A 20,784-nucleotide genomic window follows, 5' to 3' on the forward strand; every position below is an offset into this window, starting at 1 on the left:
ACAATTGCCTGAGATTTGAGGGTGACGGAGAGGAAGATTACTTCCCCCTTTAAAATGCCATTTAAATCTTGGGGAGCAGAAGGAGATTAGGGGATAATCCTTGTGATATATTGTACTATTTAACTTTGCTGCTAAGATGCTATAGCCTCAGATTTTATCAGTTAGATACCAGCTCCAGCAGTTTTAGGTGGTATTAACCCTTTAAGTACAAACGGTTTTACCATTGAGGTGCCTCTTTCAAAATTTATTTGATCTAATATTTTTAGTTAGTCATGGCTAAAGAATGTTTCACTCAGATCCTTTTTTCTCCCTGAATAAAAATGCCTCTCACTGTGCTGTGCATATTTCCATAAAACTTGGTAAGCTAATTTATGGCTTAAAAAAGAAAATAAAGGTCTATATTTAATATATGAATACTTTTTACAGTGGAAATTGGTGGTGGACAGTATTAAATGACTCTAGTGTGGAAATATGCAGGTGGTCATTAGTAGCTGACTATGAGATTTACTCAGGATTTTGATATTAATTTTCCTTGCAAGCAAGGCTATACATAAATCTAACTCTGTTCCCAAATTAATTTAAATTGATGATAACATATGAATAACTCCATGCATCTAAGGTTCATTGTCTTTTCATTCCTTTAGGGAATATATAGTTTGCCTCATTGTGAAATTGTATTTTGACCACTTTTTTACCTGACTGGTTTTTCTATTGCAAAAGAATTATTGCTTTTTTACTCATAGAGAGTGTATGGGACACACTACCAAAATCCTTCCGGAATAAAAGTGCTACAAAAAGGAATCCCGTATCTGCCTGACTAGGTATATTAAATAGAAATGAAGACCTTACAGAAAAAGGAGTAAGTTTCTAAAAGCACATGCTTATGTTTTAATTTTTTTTAATGATTGGCTTTTTCACTTCTGATGTTTCAAAAATATATTCATCTTTTAAAAGATGCAAGAATCACTTAGTGGAAAATATTTTGGAGGAAATTACTTCATCTTCATTTCACAGATTCATGATTGTACCTCTAAAATTCTAATTTTAATCATTTTGTAGTTTGGAGAAGGAAGGATGCTTCTCCTTTTAGCACAAAATTACTTTAAACTGACTTTCACTGGAGGAAAAACATGCCACTTAAAGTCACCCAACTGAAGAAAATGAAGTCCAAACGCCCAAAAAATGTTTACTTAGTTTTTAACACCTACTATGCTTTGAATCCTGTCATGGGTCTCTTTTATGTATTGTTGATCTTTAGAAGTTAAAAAAATAAGAGGAAGAAGAAGAAGGAAAAAAAAAAAAAAACAACCCGCTCAATTCAGTAACTTCATGTGGAGGGAATTTCACTTAACAATGAAGAGTATTTGGAGATGTGAAGTAGTAAAAAGAATGTCATGCTTTAATTCAGAGTTTCTTATCTGCTACTAAACCCCCAAAGATCAGCAGGTATTAATCTTGCAGCATTTGAATAATGTTCCCATTTTATCTGTTTTGTAGTACCCCCTTTAAGCACCCATTGAGCTTGCTAGCTTCTCCCTAGCTCAGAAAACCATAGCAACCCCAGTCCGCACTTCTCCAACTCAGGATAGAGTTCAAGTTGTTCTCCTCAAGCCCTCTAGCCATCCAATGCATGGGAAACACTGACCACCGACTAGGTGTCCTAAGACTTCTTCCTGTCCTAGAAAAGGGACGGGGGAGGGGCCGCACACGCACGCACACAATTCCGCGTCGTTTAATGGGGAGGGAGAAGGGAAAGTAACATCCGAAAAGGTAAAAGCACTTTTAGAGTTCTTAAGATTGTTCATGATAGCATCTCCGGGTGCTCTGGGACCATCGGTTTGGCCGTCACGCACTGGCCCCCACCTGCCCCCCAGCACCCACAAGGTAGGTCCTCGTCTTTATCACATTATTCCTAAAGCTTTCGGTTTTTTCCTCCGTTTCCAGCCCGCACGTTCACACATGGGGGTGGGGAGGAGGAGGGGGGAGAGGCGGGGCGGGAAGGTAGCCGGGTCCCGGCACCGCGCAGCTCTCATTTGCGGCGCTCCGACTCGGGCGAAGTTCTCGCGCAGCCGGCACGCCGCGGCCGGGGCCGGTCCCGGCGGGCGGCGGCGGCGGCGGCGGCGGCGGGTGCTCGGAGCCGGGCGGGGCGGCGGCGGCGGCGGCGGCGGCGGCGGCGGCGGCGGCGGCGGCGGCGGCGGCGGCGGCGGCGGCGGCGGCGGCGGCGCGGGGACGCGCGCTGTCTCTTTAAGGGAGCTCGGTCTGGGGTGGCGCTTTCCTCCGCGAAGGCTCCTTTGATATTAATAGTGTTGGTGTCTTGAAACTGACGTAATGCGCGGAGACTGAGGTCCTGACAAGCGATAACATTTCTGATAAAGACCCGATCTCACTGCAATCTCAAGCGTCCTCTTTTTGGTGCTGCTCGTTTCTCCAGACCCCGCGTCCTCTCGATCGCTCTCTCGCCTTCCTATTTTTTTTTTTTTTAAACAAAAAACAACACCCCCTCCCCTCTCCCACCCGGCACCGGGCACATCCTTGCTCTATTTCCTTTCTCTCTCTCTCTCTCTCTCTTTTTTTTATAAAGGGGGGGAGGGAAGGGAAAGGGGGGGAGGCAGGAAAGACCTTTTTCTCCCCCCCTCCCCCCCAATAATCCAAGATCAACTCTGCAAACAACAGAAGACGGTTCATGGCTCTGGCCGCCGCGCCACCATCTTTCGGGCTGCCGAGGGTGTTCTTGACGATTAATCAACAGGTAAGGAGGGGCCCGGGCGGGCCGCGGGGCCGGGGGCCGCGGGGGGTACGGGGGGCGCGGGCGCCCCTCGGCCGGGCCCGGGGCGCCGCGACGCGAGTGCTGCGCCCGCGCGTGTGTGCGCAAAATGTGGGCGATCGCGAGCGGGGAGCCCTGGGAATTAAAAGTGACTTTCTTTGAAAAAAAAAAAAAAAAAAAAGCAGAGGGAGAGTGCAGAAAGCCAAGCGCAGGCTTCTCGGGTTTCACATGCATTTTCTTTCTTCCTTTTTGCGCGTGTGATTTCTTTCTTTCTTTCTTCTCTTCTGCTCTCTTTCCCCCCCTTCCTCTCCTCCTTTTGGTGGGTCTGAGGCAACTGAGCCTTAGAAACGAGCGACTTCAAACTGCAGTAGCCCCTGGAGTCAGGAGGGTCAAGTTCAGCCGCCAGGGAGGAGGAAAAACAAATCCCCATTTGCCAAAAAAAGAAGTTTCAGGCCGGTGCCCCCTCCCCCTCGCAGCCCCACTCCCCCTCGCTGTCTCTTTCTGGCTGATTTTAATTCTCTCCTACCGGGCGCAGCGGAGGAGCTGGAGGTGGTTGGACCCGAGGGGCCGCCGCCGCCGCCGCCGCCGCCGCCGCTGCTGCAAGTTTTCTGGGGCTCCTGACAAGCGGGGAGCAGACTAGGCACCAGCATGCAGAGTAGTAAGTTGGGCCAACTTGGGAGGGTTGGGAGGGTCTCAGAGAGGGGCCTTCGTGTGGTCCCCAAAGTGGGAAAACCGTGCAGGACTGGCGTTGGCTTTGAAGAGTTTGCAAAGCCAGGCTTCAAACTTTTTGCCTTAAAGGCCCAGCTGGGCTGGAGAAGGAGGGTGTCGCATCCCCTGATGCACCCGCCTCTGCGCGGCTCAGGGCAGCTTGGCCGAGGGGTCTGTGCCCTGTCCGTGCCATGTGGCAGGGCCTTGCAGCCCAGGCGCTTCCGTAGGGGCTGAGGAAGGGGCAGACTTCCTCTGCGGTGCGGATGATGCGCCATGTGTCGCGGGTCAGCGGACACTGGACGGTGATTAAATGCCTGACAGCGGTGGGACGTCCAGGGGGACGGGAGCTTCGCCTTCTGTCTAGTTCCTGTTTGGGTTCCAGAGAAACGCATCTTTGAAAGGCCAAGGCAAACATCGCTGTCCCTTCAAATAACTCCAGGATTATAGGACCCCGTGAATAATTTGAGGGTGAGGCGGAGGTGGGAGCTGTTTGAAGTGCAAAGCTGTTTTTGTGGCTGGGAAAGCCTTTTTGTTAGTACCTGTGTGAGATGGTGGTGTTTCCCCCTTTCCCCAGGGAAGTCAGAAACCGTTTTATGGCCTTAAGACTCTAAAGCAATTTAAGTTTGAAGGCGAGAAGGACTGGTGGGTTGCAGAGGGAATCTTGGACTGATTAAATTTGAGGTCTTGCTTTACTTCCTCATATCTTTTTAGGCCTCAGAATTGATACTATTGAAAGTTTTTGAGTAAGAGCGATGGATTTTAATGATGAATCAAAATTATGATAGAATATTCCTCCTTATCCTATTTTGGAAAATCACGGCTAGAGTCTTAAGTGAGGTAAGTGAAGTGAGAAGCGTAGCGGAGAAGTGAAATCACAGAGAAGTTGGGCCGATTCATTGAACTTTTGTAGATTCATTGAACTTTTGTAAATGCACCAGGTGAACAGGGAAGGGTCTGAGAGGGAAAATAGGTATACAAAGGGATCTCCAGATAGGGCCGGGGAGAGAATTACAAAGAAATGATAACTCTAGGCCTGGTAGTTGGCTAAAATTTGATTGTTGAAAGCAAAAATACTATAGGAATCTCTAACCACTCTTCAAAGTCGTCCAGCTCTTAAGTTAAAAACCTATGGATCTCGCTGGCATCATGTTACTTTCCTGCTGGTTTTAGGAAAAGTTGATCATTTAGAAAAGGCTGCCAGAGTTAAAAATGCGAGGGGCAGCAAAGGAAAGTAATGCGGCGGCCAGTTCTTGACGTGGACAAAATGAGAATGAAAGTTTCTGAGCTCACTGTTGTCAAGTTTCTTACATGTTGCTCATTTGCTTAGGACGCTTTCTCAGATATTCTACCGGTTAATGTAAAAAAGCAAACTCATTCTAAAATGGTGTGGGTTTTTTTTTTCTTCCCCCAAGTCTGCTAGGGTTGTGAGTAAATACAGGGTTTGTATGGGAAGATGAAGCGTTTCCTGTAAGTTGTGATGCTGACAGGACAGTCTGGAAATGATACCAAGATTTTGAGGATTTTTTTTTTTTTACCTTTAAGTGAAAGTTTATTAATGACATGCTTAATCTTAACAAGTCAAACATATTGTTCTTAGAGCTTATCTCTCCTCAGACTTCATAACTTCCTTTTAAAGCTATACCCCTGGATGAAAATATTTCTAGATTCAGTTAAATAGGGCCACGAGCGTGCTCAAGTTGGACGATTATTTTTGAATATTAACAATGTGAAAATAAAACTCCTGACGGGGAGATAGAGTTCTAATGCCACATTATGACTTGATTTCTCTAAATGTGAAGCATTCTGAGACTTCATTAATACTCAGTTGGCAAAGTATTATTTGCCATGGGTGAGTGGATGTTTACGGCGTCCCAATATATCTATTATATGTTAGGATATATGTGTGTAGAATACTTTCCTACACGTAATAATCAAGTCTGACGCTCTCCAAGTAAATGGTGGAACATAGCAAGTTCCTTACAAAAAAAGTTTGTCACTCCTGTGAATTCTGGACGCTGTAGGGGAGTCTGCTGCTATTTAGATGTTGTCCTTTGTCTCTGAAAGGTAACATGAAAAGTAAGGAGAAAGGTGTCAGTAGTTGTGAGATCTGAGGTTGATTTTAGAGCTCAGCATTCTGATGATTAGTGTTTTAAATGATTTAATAAAATTTTTGCTTGAAAACAGGTTAGAATCTGTAATAGTGTGTTAGTCATAAGTGAGTTGCACATGCCTCTTCCATATTTTCAGTATTTTTACTTTTCTTTTAAGTCACATACTGCTCCTGAGTTTACTCTGATTTCCAAAGTACAAGGGAATCTTCATTCATAAGGAAAACCTTCAAAACAGGGAAATGGATGCATCTGTGGAAAAGCTGCTTTTAAGATCTTAGTATTTCAATGATGTTTCTATTACTGTTATTATTTGATGTGTGTGCGCGTGTGTGCGTGTGTGTGTACAGAGAGAGAGAGAAATAAAGATCACAATTTGCTGTTAATGATCTGCACATTCCTATTAAGATATGCTAAAAGGTGTTAAGTTTTAATAAACTCTTTTCTTACCTTCTTTGTGGAAGTAAATAAGTGTTACTGACATTTTTAAAAAGACTGGTAGAAAATTGTTTTTGAGCTAGAACTTTATTTTGACTTTGAAATGAGCACAGATATCAATAACTGGCCTTTAAATTTTTTTTATAATGCATATAATATAGAAATTATTTTTTTACTTCACTACTTGGGTAGCAAACAATAATGTAATAACACTATGCTATTGTGTGTAAAATAGACTTTAAGAAAGTTATGGGCAGGTGTTTATAATTAATTTAAAGGGAAAATTATTGTTTTTGAAATAAGTGATGCACTTAAAATAAAATGACTGGTGCACATTAAAACGTATTCTTATTGAGATAGTCTCTGGTGTGTAAAATGAAGCCATTCATTCAGCAGACTGACAACTTTCCACTTGGTATTTGCCTTTGCTTAATTTAGTTTCTGCAGGACAGCTAGTGTGGTAGTCTGCATCTGTTTTTGGCAGGCACAGAAAACTATAAACTGAGACAGTTCGGTCCCAAATATCGCAGCTCACACGTTACAATCAATTTGATAAAAACAGGCAGGTTTTATGGACTTGCTTTCTGTTGTTCATCCTTGCTCAGGCTGTCAGGTAACAGGTTTCTCTCTCTCCCTGTTTTGCTGGTTATAACTACTAGGACCATGGATAACTAGTTCTGACTCCTGTTTACTCATTTATCCACCTTATTTATTATTCTTTGAAATTTGGGGGAAATTCAATGACAGCATATCTGGATGTGGTTTTACTTTATGTATGTGATAACTACAGCTTTTGGTATCATCGTACAGAAGGTAATGAATTCTTTGTTACTATAGTAGTTTTACAATTTATGGAATTGCAGGGTCCCCCACAGATAAAATATGAAGAAACTTAGAGCCTTTGCCAGGTAGAAATCTCATCTAATTCTCTGAAGTTCCTGGTGATTTTTAGGTATATGGGAGACTACCGCACTTTGCAGTTATTTCCACTGAAAAAAAACTAAGCAGAGTTTTTTAAATCACCAAAATTATTTGTCTTCCTCAAGCTTTAACCAGTGGCTTAAAGTAAATATGCGAAAATGCCAAGTGTTGTTTTGTACTACTGTTCGGTAGCGAACAGAGCTTTAGAGGGAATAACCACTTTTAAAAATTTATCCTCAAGTGTGAGTGGGTCTTAGGCTGTTTGTTTATTTGTATAGGATATTTGATTAGTTATATATGACCTTTATAAATACTGTCCTTAATGTTGCTCTTATGGTCACCTCTAGGGTTTTCCTATCACTTTGTGGTTTTCAGGTCCCTGGGAACTGAATTTGTTGGTCTTTGGTTTGGTTCTTTGATGGATATAATAATGTAGAACTGGATTTAGTTTAGAAAGAGATCTTTGGGCTTAAGGAGACCTCTTTCACTGAATTTGGGGAAGGATCGATGGATGAAAATTAGATGAATTGTTGTTAGTTTGAGAAGAAGGCTGACTGGTGGCTGAAGCTATAGTAGCTATTATAGTAGAAATGTCGACTTTTTGTCATCCCCCATCCCCCGCTTTTTTTTTCTCTAAGAGCACAAATCCAAGTAGCAAAAACAAAGATGAAATTATCCCCTATGCACTTCAAATTTGAAGTATCATTGGGAATCATTTTCTGATTCGAAGCTATAACTGAAATACAAATAACATCAAAATGTCCCCCCCAAAGACATTGAGGGTACGCTTTTTGTTCCTAAGCATGTTTCATTAAAAATAAGAAAGAAAACTTTTAATTTTTAAAATGTTTCTAGCTCTTTAAAAACCTGCAGTAAATACTTTACAAGTGGCTAGACACCTTCCCTGGTGGTTTAGTTTATACAAGCAGGAAACTTTCTCTCCTACTCTTTCTCTCTTTCTTGTTTTCTTTAAACCAACTGACGTAATGCCAAACTTTGCTTTAAAAGAACAGACAGAAGTAATTGGTAGCTTTTAACTTTTAATAATGTTCTGGATTGGTTTTAGTGGCCAAAATGCCATTTTTAAAAAAAAAAAAAAAAGTTCAAGTAAGAACGGGCTTGTGGCCTGAGGAAGAAAGGCTCTGTTGATGCAGTTATTTTTATTCTTGTTTTTCAATCTGTTATTAAAAATCTTTCCTGCTGAGCACTGCTGGATTTCTCCAATTGCTCTCTGTGATGGCTGGTGCATTTCAGGTTACCGTAACTTAAACAGTTTTTGGGTTTTGGGGAGAGTGGGCATTTGTGTTGCGTGATTTCTTTCTTAGTTGGAAAAAAAAAACCATTGTTTTTGTTTCAATTGAGATGAATTAATTAAGATTATCAATGGCGACAGGTCAATGAATGTGTTTATATTAAGAATGTTACACCTGTTAGCAAGAGCCTGAAATGTGGAAGTTTAATTGTGACATTAATCATTTTTATGTGCAGAGGAAGGAAAATAGATGAAACTTTACAAAAATATATTTTAAGATTGAAAGCGTTAATTTTAAGGGTCAGTTTGTTTCTACTGGTGGTTCTTTTATTCGCACAATTTTAGATGATAATTTTTTAACCCTATTTATCACGCAGTGTTTTTAGTTTCCTTTTTTTTTTTTTAAATAGTCATTTTCTCTTTTCCTGATCTTACACAGGCAAACAGAACTTTCTACAGTTAAGAGACATCTTGGTGATGTTGATTGACATCAGGGCAACTTCAGAAGCTGGCAAGTAGGAAAATCTTTTCAGAGGGCAAAAATATTCGTGCCAGTTTTTCCTTCCTTGGGGAAAGACACTCCACCCAGAAACAGGGCCCTCCGCCCCATTTGGTGGGCCAGAACTGAGTATCGACGTTGCTGGTGTGAATTGTTCGTAAGGTTTAAATCTTATGGTTACTTGTCTTGGACTTGGCTTTTAACCCCAAATTTGTTTTGAGAGTTTTTGTTTTTCTTTTCATTGCACAGAGCGTATTTTAAAAATAATACATACTGAAATTAGGTATCACGGAGATACCTTAAAATGTCTTTTAAGGCTTTTACAATTATAAAAGTATTCCGCATATTCAGGGAAGTTGACATGTTCTCTGCATAGAAATTTGACAGTTTTGACTTACCTTATGTCTTCCTCAGTTTTTCTTGTGAGAGCTAAGACTTTAGTTCAAATCAGGGGCATTCTTTCTTTGCTAACTACTCCTTTACTTACGGATTTGTCAGGAAAAACTTTAGGAACTGAAGCTGTTAAGTTGTTTGCATCAAGCATGGTGAGAGTATCTTAGAGTCAGTTTTACTTTATTTTTCACAGAGTTTTCAAACATAAATTTAACGTTATGGGGTTTTCTGTCATTGCATTTTTATTTAATGAATGTCGATTTATTACTTCAAAACTGAGGGAACAGTGATAAAGTTTAGCAAGAAGGAAAAAAAGGCAGAAGGTGGTGTTCCGAGCCCCAGTCCTTTAATATCAGCACTGTGTGTACTGTTCAGTGGTGGGGAGGGGTTGGGGAGGCTTTGTGGGAGATGATACCAAAAAAAAAAAAAAAAAAAATCCATCAATTGCGCATATGATCCCCTCCCCTTAAGGTTTACTTAAACAATATGTTTCAGTTTTGCCTCAAACCATTCCTCACCACTTCTGCTCCCAAGAATCTACCACTATCTTGGTTCCTGAGCCATTAAGGATGACACTTTCTGTTGTATAATGAACTGCAGTATTGTTTGAACAAAGGTAACATATTTTGATTTGTGTAATTTTTTTGGTAGTTACTAGTAGGATACCTCTAATATGAGAAGAAACCTAGCAGTGGAAATGCTTGTATCCACGATAGCTATACTGTGTTTAAATTATTGCTGGTGTGTGTGCATGCTGTTGTGGTGTGTTGTATGGATGTAATGTACACGGACTGATAATAGGCAGATACACCTGATGGTGGATTCTAATAGGTGAAACCATTAACTCTGCCCTTTAAACATGAATCTCTTAAGGAGTTACATGACCTACTTTATGAAGTCTAGAAGTTTGAAATGGGTATGGAGTTTAAACCTAGTGAAGTCATCATTATCATAATACTTATATCTGCTCTGACTTTACTAAGCAATTTTAAAAATGACAAAGAAAACTATAAATCAAAATGCCACATTTCACCATATTTTCAGAAATGCTTCCGAAGAAAAATTTTTTAAAGTCCCATTTGTTTCTGTTGAGAGGAGCAGTTAAGTGAGAGTGCTGTTTCTGAATATATCTCTTTATGGGGTAGCACTTTATAGTTTACACTTCTATCCCAAAACGTTATGTAGAAATAATATGGAACATGTAAAGACTCCGTACTGTGACCCAATGCGTTTTTCCCTAGGGTGATGGATTCTGTGCGTCACCCCAATGTGATGATATTTGCCAGGCTTGTAATACTGGTTTTGAGGGTTGCTGTATGTCCCATTTCATCAAGCAACACAATACAACAACTTTGGTATCTAGGTAATTGACACAGTCAAAATAGGCTCTGGAAGATGTTCCAGATACTTCTAACTCAGAAGTTAACTTATATGTTCAATTTGTTTAACATTTGAATAAACAATGACTCATTGTCAGCTCTTTAAGCCTTCTATAGTAGATAGTATTAGAAAGTAGTATACAAGTGCCCATAGTTTATTTTGTTTCTTTTTTCCTTTATTTGAAGGGAGCATGGTTCTCCTATTTGCATTTATAATTGCTTTATCTGTTAATCACTTTGTCTTCATGATAGTGAGTGGTATAGTATCATGAAGAATAATAAACATATTCATAGTATCTAATGTGTATGACCTAAGCTTTAAAAAACATTAATAATGTATTATTTGAGTATTAGAATAACCTAGAATGAACCCAGTATAGGATGATAGATACACCACAACTGCTCTTTAGACATTAAATACATTTTAGCTGTAGGGAAAAAAAGATAAAAAAGATTTCAAAGCCTCAGAGCTTTTTACTTGTAGAATCTGGAGAGAATTTATGGAACTTACTAATCAGCAAATACTTTTAATATAACATGTGCTTCTTGATTAGATTCTACAATATGGCTTTCAGCGGATTCTTGTGGGTCAGTATTGCAATTTTTCCTTATAGAAATATATATTACGTCTGAGATCAGAGACATCTCTAAATAGTGTAAATATATAGGGCAGGAGCTAGTTTGTGGAATCTGTTTTCTCTATTACGTGATACACTTCATGTACAAAGGGATCAAGCATTACTAATCTAGTTTTAGCTTTATTTTCTCTGAGCTATGCACAAGTGCAGCATATGAACTTGTGACTTCATATTAACTTAGTGTGTACATGTACGTACACATATCTATATTCTCACTTGTATAGAATGTTTCTCATTACAGGCACTGAATGGAATTTTAACATATTACATATTTTTTAAATGACTTTAACCTTCGTAATATTCATTTTAATTACTTGATGTATCCCAACACCTATTTGAGGGTTAATTTAATTATAATTCAGACCAAGATTGGCAAAACAAATTAAAAACTAACTTCTCCTTGTGACTTCTCTGTGATGTCATTATCCAGACCTCATCTTTAGCTCTGAAAGATGTAGAAATAAATACATCAGCCTGTTATTCTCTCAATACTCTTAAGTAGTTCTGAATATATAAAAGTTCCTGAAAGAGATTTTGGTTTTTGTTTCAGCTTTACTTTATGATGCCATTAAATATTTTTGAAAGAGAATCTCACTCACTCTGATTTTTAAAAATACCATTCAACTGATGAAGTTAAGACTGATCGTATATATCTTAATTTTAACCAACTGAGCCACCCAGGCGCCCCTAATATATATATTAATTTTAATGAAGGCCCGTGTTACTACTTTTTCTCACGACATGTTAGCCCAATTGTTGAGTGATTAATAATTCTTTTATCAACTGTTCCTGGATATACCTTTGAGATCTTTTAAAATCGGGTGTTTTCTGTATCTGGCAGCTGAACTTCTTTGTTAATAAATAAATTTGATTATGAATTGAAGAAACACAAGTGATTATATTTAATACCGTCTTTAGTTTATTATTGGAAGTATTATTGCAAAATTTTCACCTCAGTTCTTCAAACTTAGGTACGTTTTGGAAAATAACTTAGGTACAAGTGGCCAGTGGAAGCAATTACATCCAAGCAAGGAGTAATATGAAACATTATTTTCTGTAACTTATCAGCAAATTCTAAGAATTGCATTTAGGACAAATTTGCATTACATTCATTGCATGAAAGATGTGGTAAATTACTATAAGAAACTCACTGTCATCTAAACCTCAATGACTGTGAACTCTTTATTTAACTCTCTATCCCATTACTGTTTATTCCGCTTTTAAATGTTCTGTTCTTAAGACAATTTCTGTTGTTGAAAGAGTGTCCTAATTATTTACATTTTGCTTTTTCTTTGTCGCCTGATAAGCTTTAACTAAGAAAACTGTCACTTGTAAGATTTTAGGCTGATAGTAAAAATCATAATGTACACATTTTATGTATAAATATGTGTACATGATCTTGCATGTTCAATTTGTCAGACATTTAACTCTTCAGTGTTGCACATATTTGTGTGTATTTATGTACATACCTATCATGTATTTTTACTTCCAGAAGTATTCAATACATCATTGTTAATTTTTAATTATGTATATATATGCTCTTCTTACTCCCCGAGTAATTTGATATATCACTGACAATAATAAACACTTAAAAATGAGACCAATAATGAATAGAAATAGAAAATAGGGGGGTAGATATAAGTGTAAGCAGGTTTCCTCCTTTTTGTTTGTGTCATGTTCAGTTGCTATTTAAAAGTGTGTGTGTGTGTGTGTGTATGAACAGAAGGGGGGTATGGATACTGTACAATCCATTATAACGTAAGGAACTATTGAAATATATGGCTTTATTTATTTATATATTTTGACACAGGAAACTTTGACCTCTTTGCCTGTGGTACTTGGGAATTTTAGATAAAGCCCATTGGGGTCACACTCATCAGTTCCGGCTTTGCGTGACAAAAAGCATTCTCTAGCTTCTGGTGTGCTAGCTACTGTGCTGTTTTCCTTCAGGACTGGGAGTCCTGTAAGTTAATTTGGCATTTGAAAGCACTACTAGAATTTTTCCTTTTTGAAAATCCTCTGGATGGTTTTCAGAGGAGTAAGCAGAGATCACGGGCAGTGTGATGTCGTTCCTTTCAGGATGCTAAAGAAAATTATGCTGAGAGCAAGCATGCTTCCTCTGGATTATTCTGCTGTGCTTTATTACCATTTTTTTCCTCCTCTTTGGGATCTGATATTTCAGTTTAAGGAGGAATAAAGATTTCTCCTTTTAGTGGAAAAATGTGCTAGCCGTAGGATTTTTTACCTACATTTCTTCATAGTATGTACATTTGTGGGGGGAGAGCAGTATAAGAAGAGGAAGAAACTTGTATACCACAAAATAATAATATGCTTTTCTTGTTTGCTCTTGAACAGGCCTTTGCCATTCCATTTCTGTGAGGAAATGCATTGAATGAAATTAAATAAAGTTGTGGTATAATTTTGAAACGATTTTAAGCACCAACTGTGACATATTTCTGGCAGAAAGATTAAGACAATGTTAGTTACTCAGTCCTTTCACCAAACTCTGTATTCCAAGTTTATAAATACGAATTTGGCCATTTGATCACAGATGATGTTTGATATGAATGGATCTTAATTCAGGGAAGAGAGGACTTAAATTATTCTCACCATCAGTATGCTTTAGATTTGCAAGAAATACAATGCCAAATGCCATGTTGTCAGTCCTTTGAGATTTTTTAGTAAAGAGTTTTACTTGTTTATAGTAGCTTATATTCAATGATATCAAGCACAGGCTGCTTCACATATTTGTGCCTTGATCTCTACTAGTGAAGTTCAATAAATGATTGTATTTCCACCAAGATTTAGGGAGTAATGTACTGGTAGCCATCTACAAGAATTTGTAACAGTTTTAGGAGCTATGGCGTAAATATAATAATAGGTAGAAATATTTAGAGTGATCACCTTTTATAAAAGTTAGTTCTGTCTTTCATGTCTAGGAAAATATAGCAGTGAATGTTTGCTTTTTCTGTGTTTTGTCTCCAAGCAGAGGAAACTGACAGTTTTATGTTTTAAGTGCCGAAAGTTGTTCTTGGCTAAGCAGTCCCTGAGTTAATCACTGGGATGTTAACTTGAATTTTTGTCTTTGAAAAGTTTTCGAATTTTAAAGCGAAATATGTTTCCATTATTTCCAAATTGACATCCTGTGCCCTGGATTGGTTTTTAGAGAAATGTTTTCCAAATTCTCTTGGATTGCTTGAAGTCCATTGATTTTGAAATATTTAGTTTTGTTTTTTTAAGCCTTTCCGAAAGAAGAGGGAAAACTTCATCTTTTTAAGATTTTCTTATTATAGAACCCTCGTTATTTACCATTAAATGCAAATTAATTTTGCATTTATTTTGTATACTTTTTCCTTTTGTGTTCTTTTCAGAAACTCATTTTGATGCATCAGAAATTGAGAGAACAGTCATTTCAGCTCTCCAGCCACACCTTTCTGTGATAAGATGTTGTGGTCATTGCTAAGGAGTCACTACAGAGAAATCCTGTCTTATGTCATTTGCACACTTTCATTTTTACTTCAAAGAAGAGTGGTATTTGAAAATCATATATTTATTCTAATTGCACATATTGTGAATGGTGTAAAATAACATGACATTTAGTTTTTTTTTCTCATTTGCGTCTTAGGCAATTTGTGTCTAAAAATTTGTTTGAAGGAGAAAGAAAAAGTATTTTAACCAGCTTTGAAATTAATTTAAGACAGTCTTGTGGAATTCTCCACAATGAATATGAAAATATAAAATACAGTCAGCGCACAGGGTTAAAATTTACTTTATATGTACAGTGGCGGCTTTAACCTGACATATTCTAATGTAAAGGATGTTTTAGTACAAAGATGATTTTCTCTGGTTTTGCCCATATTTTATTTTTTGCAAGCTGTTTGCTTAAAATGATTGGCATCCTTAAATTATGGTTATGTGTAAAACAAATAAGGCTACTACTATAAAGAAGCAACAGCTCTGCACATTCATCTTAAAGACTATTTTAAGATCTTTTCGTTTGCAACGAATGCATCAGGCCCCAAAGAACTAGATAGTATCCCTAACACATCACCCACACTATTCTCTTGAAGTGAAATTGACTCTGAGAGAGCGCATTAGCTCCACTCCTAGTGGAGTGTATTTCATAGTATTTTGGTGTCTCTGCTGGTAGAAATGTAGACATTTCAACCAACCACCTCCTTCTTTGGTTCCTCTGCTGTCAGGTGAACATTTTGCCAAAACTTTTGGTCCAGTTCAGTGTAATCAAAAGCATGTTGTGGAATTGGGCTAATGAGATGATTTCAAGTCATGTGTGATGTGTTATTCTGAAAAAATAATTTTAAAAAATTAACCTATTTGGAATAGAATTGAAGAGCTAGGATGGTGTTTTTAGATTTAATTCCAAAACCCTGGGTGCTCGTAAAGAATTAAACAATTCTATAGATCATTTCTCCAGAAAGTGGGGTTTATTTGGGTAACCTTTGTAGAAATAATCGGTTAACTTATATTTTGACAAAACGTGATCATAAAAATATGCGCAGATTTTCTGAGCGCAGTAATATATGCATTTTATTTCTTTAGGTTCCGTCAATAAAACCATGTACAAAAGAAAATGAACAGAAGAATACATTTAATCACCTGTCTGAGGTCAGATGTTGAGTGAACTGTGTAGCCTGCAAGAGAATTCTCTTAGTTCTGTGCTTGTGTTCTAAAACCTGGCCCCCGTCTCCTTTGCTCATGGGCACATTTTGTCATGTGTGCGAGAGTGTCTAGAGTTCTGCTTCCCACGGACGCGTGGAAATGTGGATTTAGGCTTGAGAGCCTTTGAACAGTTTTTGCTGAGGAAAAGTGGAAGCTGGCTGATGAGACACTTCTTGCTGACTGAACTTCCCTTGCATGGTCCCTCTAAAATCTACGACTCAAGTTTAAATTTTGGTTCTTCATTGTTCTTTTGTTCAGGTATTACTCAGAGTGATCATAGGATCATGTTTTCTTTTGAGGGATAGAAGCTGAGGACATAAGCTACTATCGATTCTCGCAGAAGCATCTTATTTTACAAAGGAGAGCACTAAGGATGAAGTTAAGTGAAATTTCCCATGATGACATAGCTACTGAGAAAAAGAACTGAGCTTAGAACCCGTGTCTGGTCGCCATCTCCATTTCTGCATAGAACACTAGACAGGTGTGAGGTTTGTGGAGGAAGTCTGCCTAATACATGAAATTCACTACTCTTCATTCTTCCTTTTGTGGGTGGGTTTGAGAATAGAATTAGAATATCATTTATTCATACGCAGTGGGGAACTGATCATGTAATAAGTCATTTGGTACCTTCACGTTATTTCTCTATCAATACCTTATGACAATAGGGGAATCAGGTGTGTAATCCAGAAGTCATCCTGAAAGTTAAAAAGTTACTGCAGAAAATTTAGACTTAATGCTCTTTCAAACCCCTGAACAATACAAGCCTCTTTAGATTCGTGTGTATAAATTTCAGTTGGTAAAGAATTAGTTATAAAATGTTTGTTAATAAGGAGTTAGTTTGTATTATTCTTCTCCCTGTAGTTTAGTAGTTTAAAATACCTCCCAACATTTATTTGTTTTGAGGCCAACTTTAAAAATAAAAACAGTCCGTTTGAATTAAGGATTTTTTATCTTCCAAGAAACTGGACTTTTCTTTATTCATAACAGCCATAAGCCCCTTGGCAGGTTGAAAACTATAGACAGCATCTGTGAGATTAGGCCTGAAATGTGCAATTAGTTATTAAAACATGGTTGAGAAACCATTTGTGGCATTTTAATAAACTCCTCAGCATTTAGAAAAAAATTAACGAAAGAATAATAAGGAACTTCATTTATTTTAAATGCTGTTGTTATTCTGTCTTTTGAATGATACATTTCAGCTTAAATGTAGTAAAAATGATATATTTTAAAATATAAATGTAATGCCTTTATTTGTCTTTCAGAATTTCTTTAAAGTTACATTTTTATCCATGACCCCGCTGTACAATATGAATACAATTAACAGTTCTTTATTGGTTGAAGTCAGGCTAATTTTAATCATTTACTCTGTCGCATTGGGAAAAGCAGGAAAAATTCTCTGTCTTAGACATCTGAGGTGTATTTTACTTAAATGTCTTGTTTCTTCTTATCTTTCACTTCTGATAATTATATAATCTAAAGGTTGGTGCAAATCCCCTCATCAGTGAAATTTACGATGCTTCCTCAACCTCTGATGGCACTCTTATTTCCATTTCTATTTTAAAGAATTTTGGTGAGTGCCGGGCAGAAAACTGTTGGACCCAAGACATCCCCCAGACTGTTTTAGAAGACAGTTCTAGGAGGGTCTTTGGCAAGGAGCAGGAAGTGTGTCAGACCCCCAAATTTGGTCCAGGGTCTGCCCTTGAAGCCATTTCATGTTGAGTTGCCAGCTTGAAGATACCTGTTGGACTGCCTTTTATTTGTCTGGGTTTGTGTCTTAGCCAGAGGGCAGGCTTGTCTTTTTTTTTTTTTTTTTTTTAATTTTGTTGTTTTGTTTCACTGATGTTTCTTTCAGGTGAAAACCCTTTATAAATGGCTGCTTTAAAATAAGAAAATTTGCCTGTGGAGAAATGATCACATTCAGTCAGAAATAATTACATCGGAGAGTAATGAAATAATCTTTAATATTGAAAAGCATTTCTTCTAAAATGGGTTGAGGAATCATCTTAATGAGTGTGGTGACCATCTTACATAAAACCTCCTTCTTGGTATAGTGAGCATACTGTACAGAGAAAGGCTGAAAACTTCCATTACTATTACCTAACTATCTAGGGTTTTGCCTTCCTCTTCCTCTTGCAGTTGATGATGTAGTTGATTTTTTATGTAGTTGAGTTTTTTTTTAAACCCTACTGTTAATTAGAGTTTAACACCCGATGTTTACTTGATGAAACCATAGGAAATGCTATCAATGCTTACGTTGCCCTCGTTTTTCTTAATGTTATTTGGGGATTTATTTTTCTACTGTTCCTCTCCCTGTATTCCAAGTATCTCTTTTTCTCCGTTGACTTTAAGAGATTGGAACCTTACCATGTACTCTTGGCATTGCAGATCAAAATAAATTTTAAGTGGCTCTTATTTCTGGGCTTTGTTTTTCAGAAAGGACTTTCTTGTTGGCTTTTAAAACAGGTCACATCCAGATAAGGTTTAAATAAGATGAGTTTTTATATGTTTTTTTCCTTTCCACTTATTAAGGGATTTGCTTTCCTGATAAATCAGTATACATTTAATTTTTTTTTTTTTTTTTACCCCTTCGGAATCACAGCTTTGCTAATATATTCATCCACCTTTAGTAAACCCCTTCGCAAACATTCCTTAAAGTGTTTTATACTTGTTCTCACGGCTCATATTCGTAAACAAAGACTATCCTGGATGTTTTATAGAAGGTAGCTACATGACATTTATTTTCTGCTCATTTGGATTCTAATCCAATTACAGTTGTTCATGGAGCCTTCTTAGAATCTAGGAAAAGTCCAGTTGCAATTCTGTAGCTAATACATGGCTACTGAAGCTGAGAGATAGGTTATGGTTTAAAGCACTGGACTGATTTTACTTAACAGTCCACAGATAATGAATATAGCTCCCTTGAAAGCTTAGAAAAATACAAGGTAAAACAAAACAAAAGGCTACTTTTTATTTATTTCCAGATGGATTCCATCTTGTACTTGGCATGGCACAAAGTCAAAATGTTGCACTTTGAGATTTATTAATTAGAATGTTTCTAAGCCAGATATGGAATCTGTTCTCCTTTTTCAGATAAAAGATAAACCTACTCAGCTATAAAAATAACTTTAGAGTGGGAAAAACATTGAAATCTTGAATCTGGGTTTTCTTTTCATGTATACCTCCATTTCTCAACAAAGTGAAATCTACCAGGTTCCTCCTTTTGTTGACACTGCTGTATTGAGGACACCAGTGGCCTCATGGCAGTCAAGCCCAGTGGTCTTTCTATCTGACTGCATCTCTTCAATGGATTGGATGCTGCCAACCATTCTGTTGAGGATCTCCCCTGGCCTGGTTTCCCAGAGCAGTGCATCCCTACCCCACTTGTTTTTGTCCTTGACTTTCCTCTTCATCTCTGCACTTTTCCTTAGTAGTACGTGTTTTCACCTTTTGATCTGAATGAAGTAACTCCAGAGTCTTCACCTCCAGACCTCACCTGGCTTCTGAGTTCTAGTGTCAGTAGTCTTCAAACACGATAGGTACTTGTTTTTAAATCTGTTTATCATCGTTGGCCTGGCATTCGGGACTCTAAGCTGTGTTCCCAGTTTACCAGTTCTGTCTGTACTATACCATGTGTCTGTCCTCAAAGTAGTACTTAGTCCTGGAACATTCCCAAACCAGCCTTCATTCATGTTCTTCCCTCTCTGAGATGCTTTTCATCCATCCTTAGCTGTAGGAACTCTACCTCTTCCTCAGATGTTGACTTTTGTTTTTCTTCCTGAAGTCTTAAGATCTACAGTCATTTAGATTTAAACATCTCTGCCCTGTGCTTCCATTTATTGGTGGCTTTGGTATATAGCCCATACCAGAATCTACTTGGCATTGCAAGTCTGGGGAGAGCGAGAGGATACCCAGTTTATTTCTGTCCCCTTTAGAATCCCTTAGATGCGGTAGTTTCTCAAAAGTGTTGTGTTAAATTGGCACATGGGGGAAGGACACTTGGGCCAGCAGAGCACGAGACCTTTAGGTATTGACAAAATTGTGAAATTGGGTTGTTAAGTTTCCTAGAGATAAAGGATTATCTGATGTTGCATCTTGAAGTTTGTCCTGACGTATTGTCCCTAAAGTATAATACCGCTGGTTACAACTTAATGTGCCGTGTTTTGCGGGGTACTTTCAAATTCTTTTATTGATTAACATCACTGAACGAAGTGTGACAGTGTTGGTAAAACTGAGGTTAAAGGGAGGCCCAAACACATTTGTGAATTATAGGAAATTGAAAACCCATATTACCTTGTGCTACTACAAAATAGTCAGAGGCAAAGTGATAGATGATGTGCCCTGAATACGTGAAGGTTAACAATGTTAGGTTCCAAGGTCACGAGCCAGGAATGGGTAGTTTTAACTTTCTCATGTTGAATGTTTGTCAGCTCAAATACTGTGTCCCATTGTTTGAGGACAGTGGCTTATGCATTGGCTTCAAAGTTACCTGTGAGAGGTCCAGTGCTTGGATGTTAAGGGGGCAAGGAAGATTTAGACCTTGGGAAGATCTAACACAGACACTGGTAAATAGGATTTGTCAGGAGCTGAGCAGAAGCATAAGTAATGCTGCTTCGGGATGCCCAGGTTTATGGCAGTGAAGGATATTCAACCTCTCCTTGCTCTTTTCTATTTCCATGTCTCCTTGAGGGACGGCCAATAAAGTGATAACTGAATAAGAGCTACTGAGACATTTCTCATGTTGAAACAAGAACGCCTGAGACTTTTTTGATTGTTTGATTTTTTACTAATTACTTTTAATTTCATTTTAAAAGCCAAGGAACAATTTTGAAGTTTTTTTGTTTCGGATATTTTTTTTTTTAAGACCATATCCTTGGCCTTCTCTCTGTAGTTTTTTTTTTTTTTAACTACAAATCTTTCTTTTATCTAAGAATTGGGAAGTCCCTTTGATTTAATATATGAATCTGTTAAGCACTTAAATATTATCTTAAACAGCTCTGGAAAATT

At 38.0% G+C, this 20,784-nt stretch overlaps 1 protein-coding gene across 5 annotated transcripts in view; it reads left to right on the forward strand.

Moving 5' to 3' along the window:
- Window positions 1-1,766: 1,766 nt before the first annotated feature.
- TRPS1 (transcriptional repressor GATA binding 1) overlaps window positions 1,767-20,784 on the forward strand; it is a 251,064-nt gene continuing 232,046 nt past the window's right edge. For 2 of the 5 annotated variants that reach the window (XM_028122510.2, XM_028122514.2), the window contains exon 1: window positions 2,604-2,749. The gene's annotated coding sequence lies outside the window, so the exon portion shown is untranslated. Of the gene's footprint in view, window positions 1,885-2,603; window positions 2,750-20,784 lie in introns of those variants that run through there. The other 3 variants (XM_088022770.1, XM_028122515.2, XM_028122517.2) reach the window with 3 other exon arrangements.

The sequence above is a fragment of the Eumetopias jubatus genome, unplaced genomic scaffold (assembly GCF_037043125.1).
Source record: "Eumetopias jubatus isolate StellerSeaLion01/CBP00866 unplaced genomic scaffold, mEumJub1_p1.0 scaffold_4, whole genome shotgun sequence".
Lineage (NCBI taxonomy): Eukaryota > Metazoa > Chordata > Mammalia > Carnivora > Otariidae > Eumetopias > Eumetopias jubatus.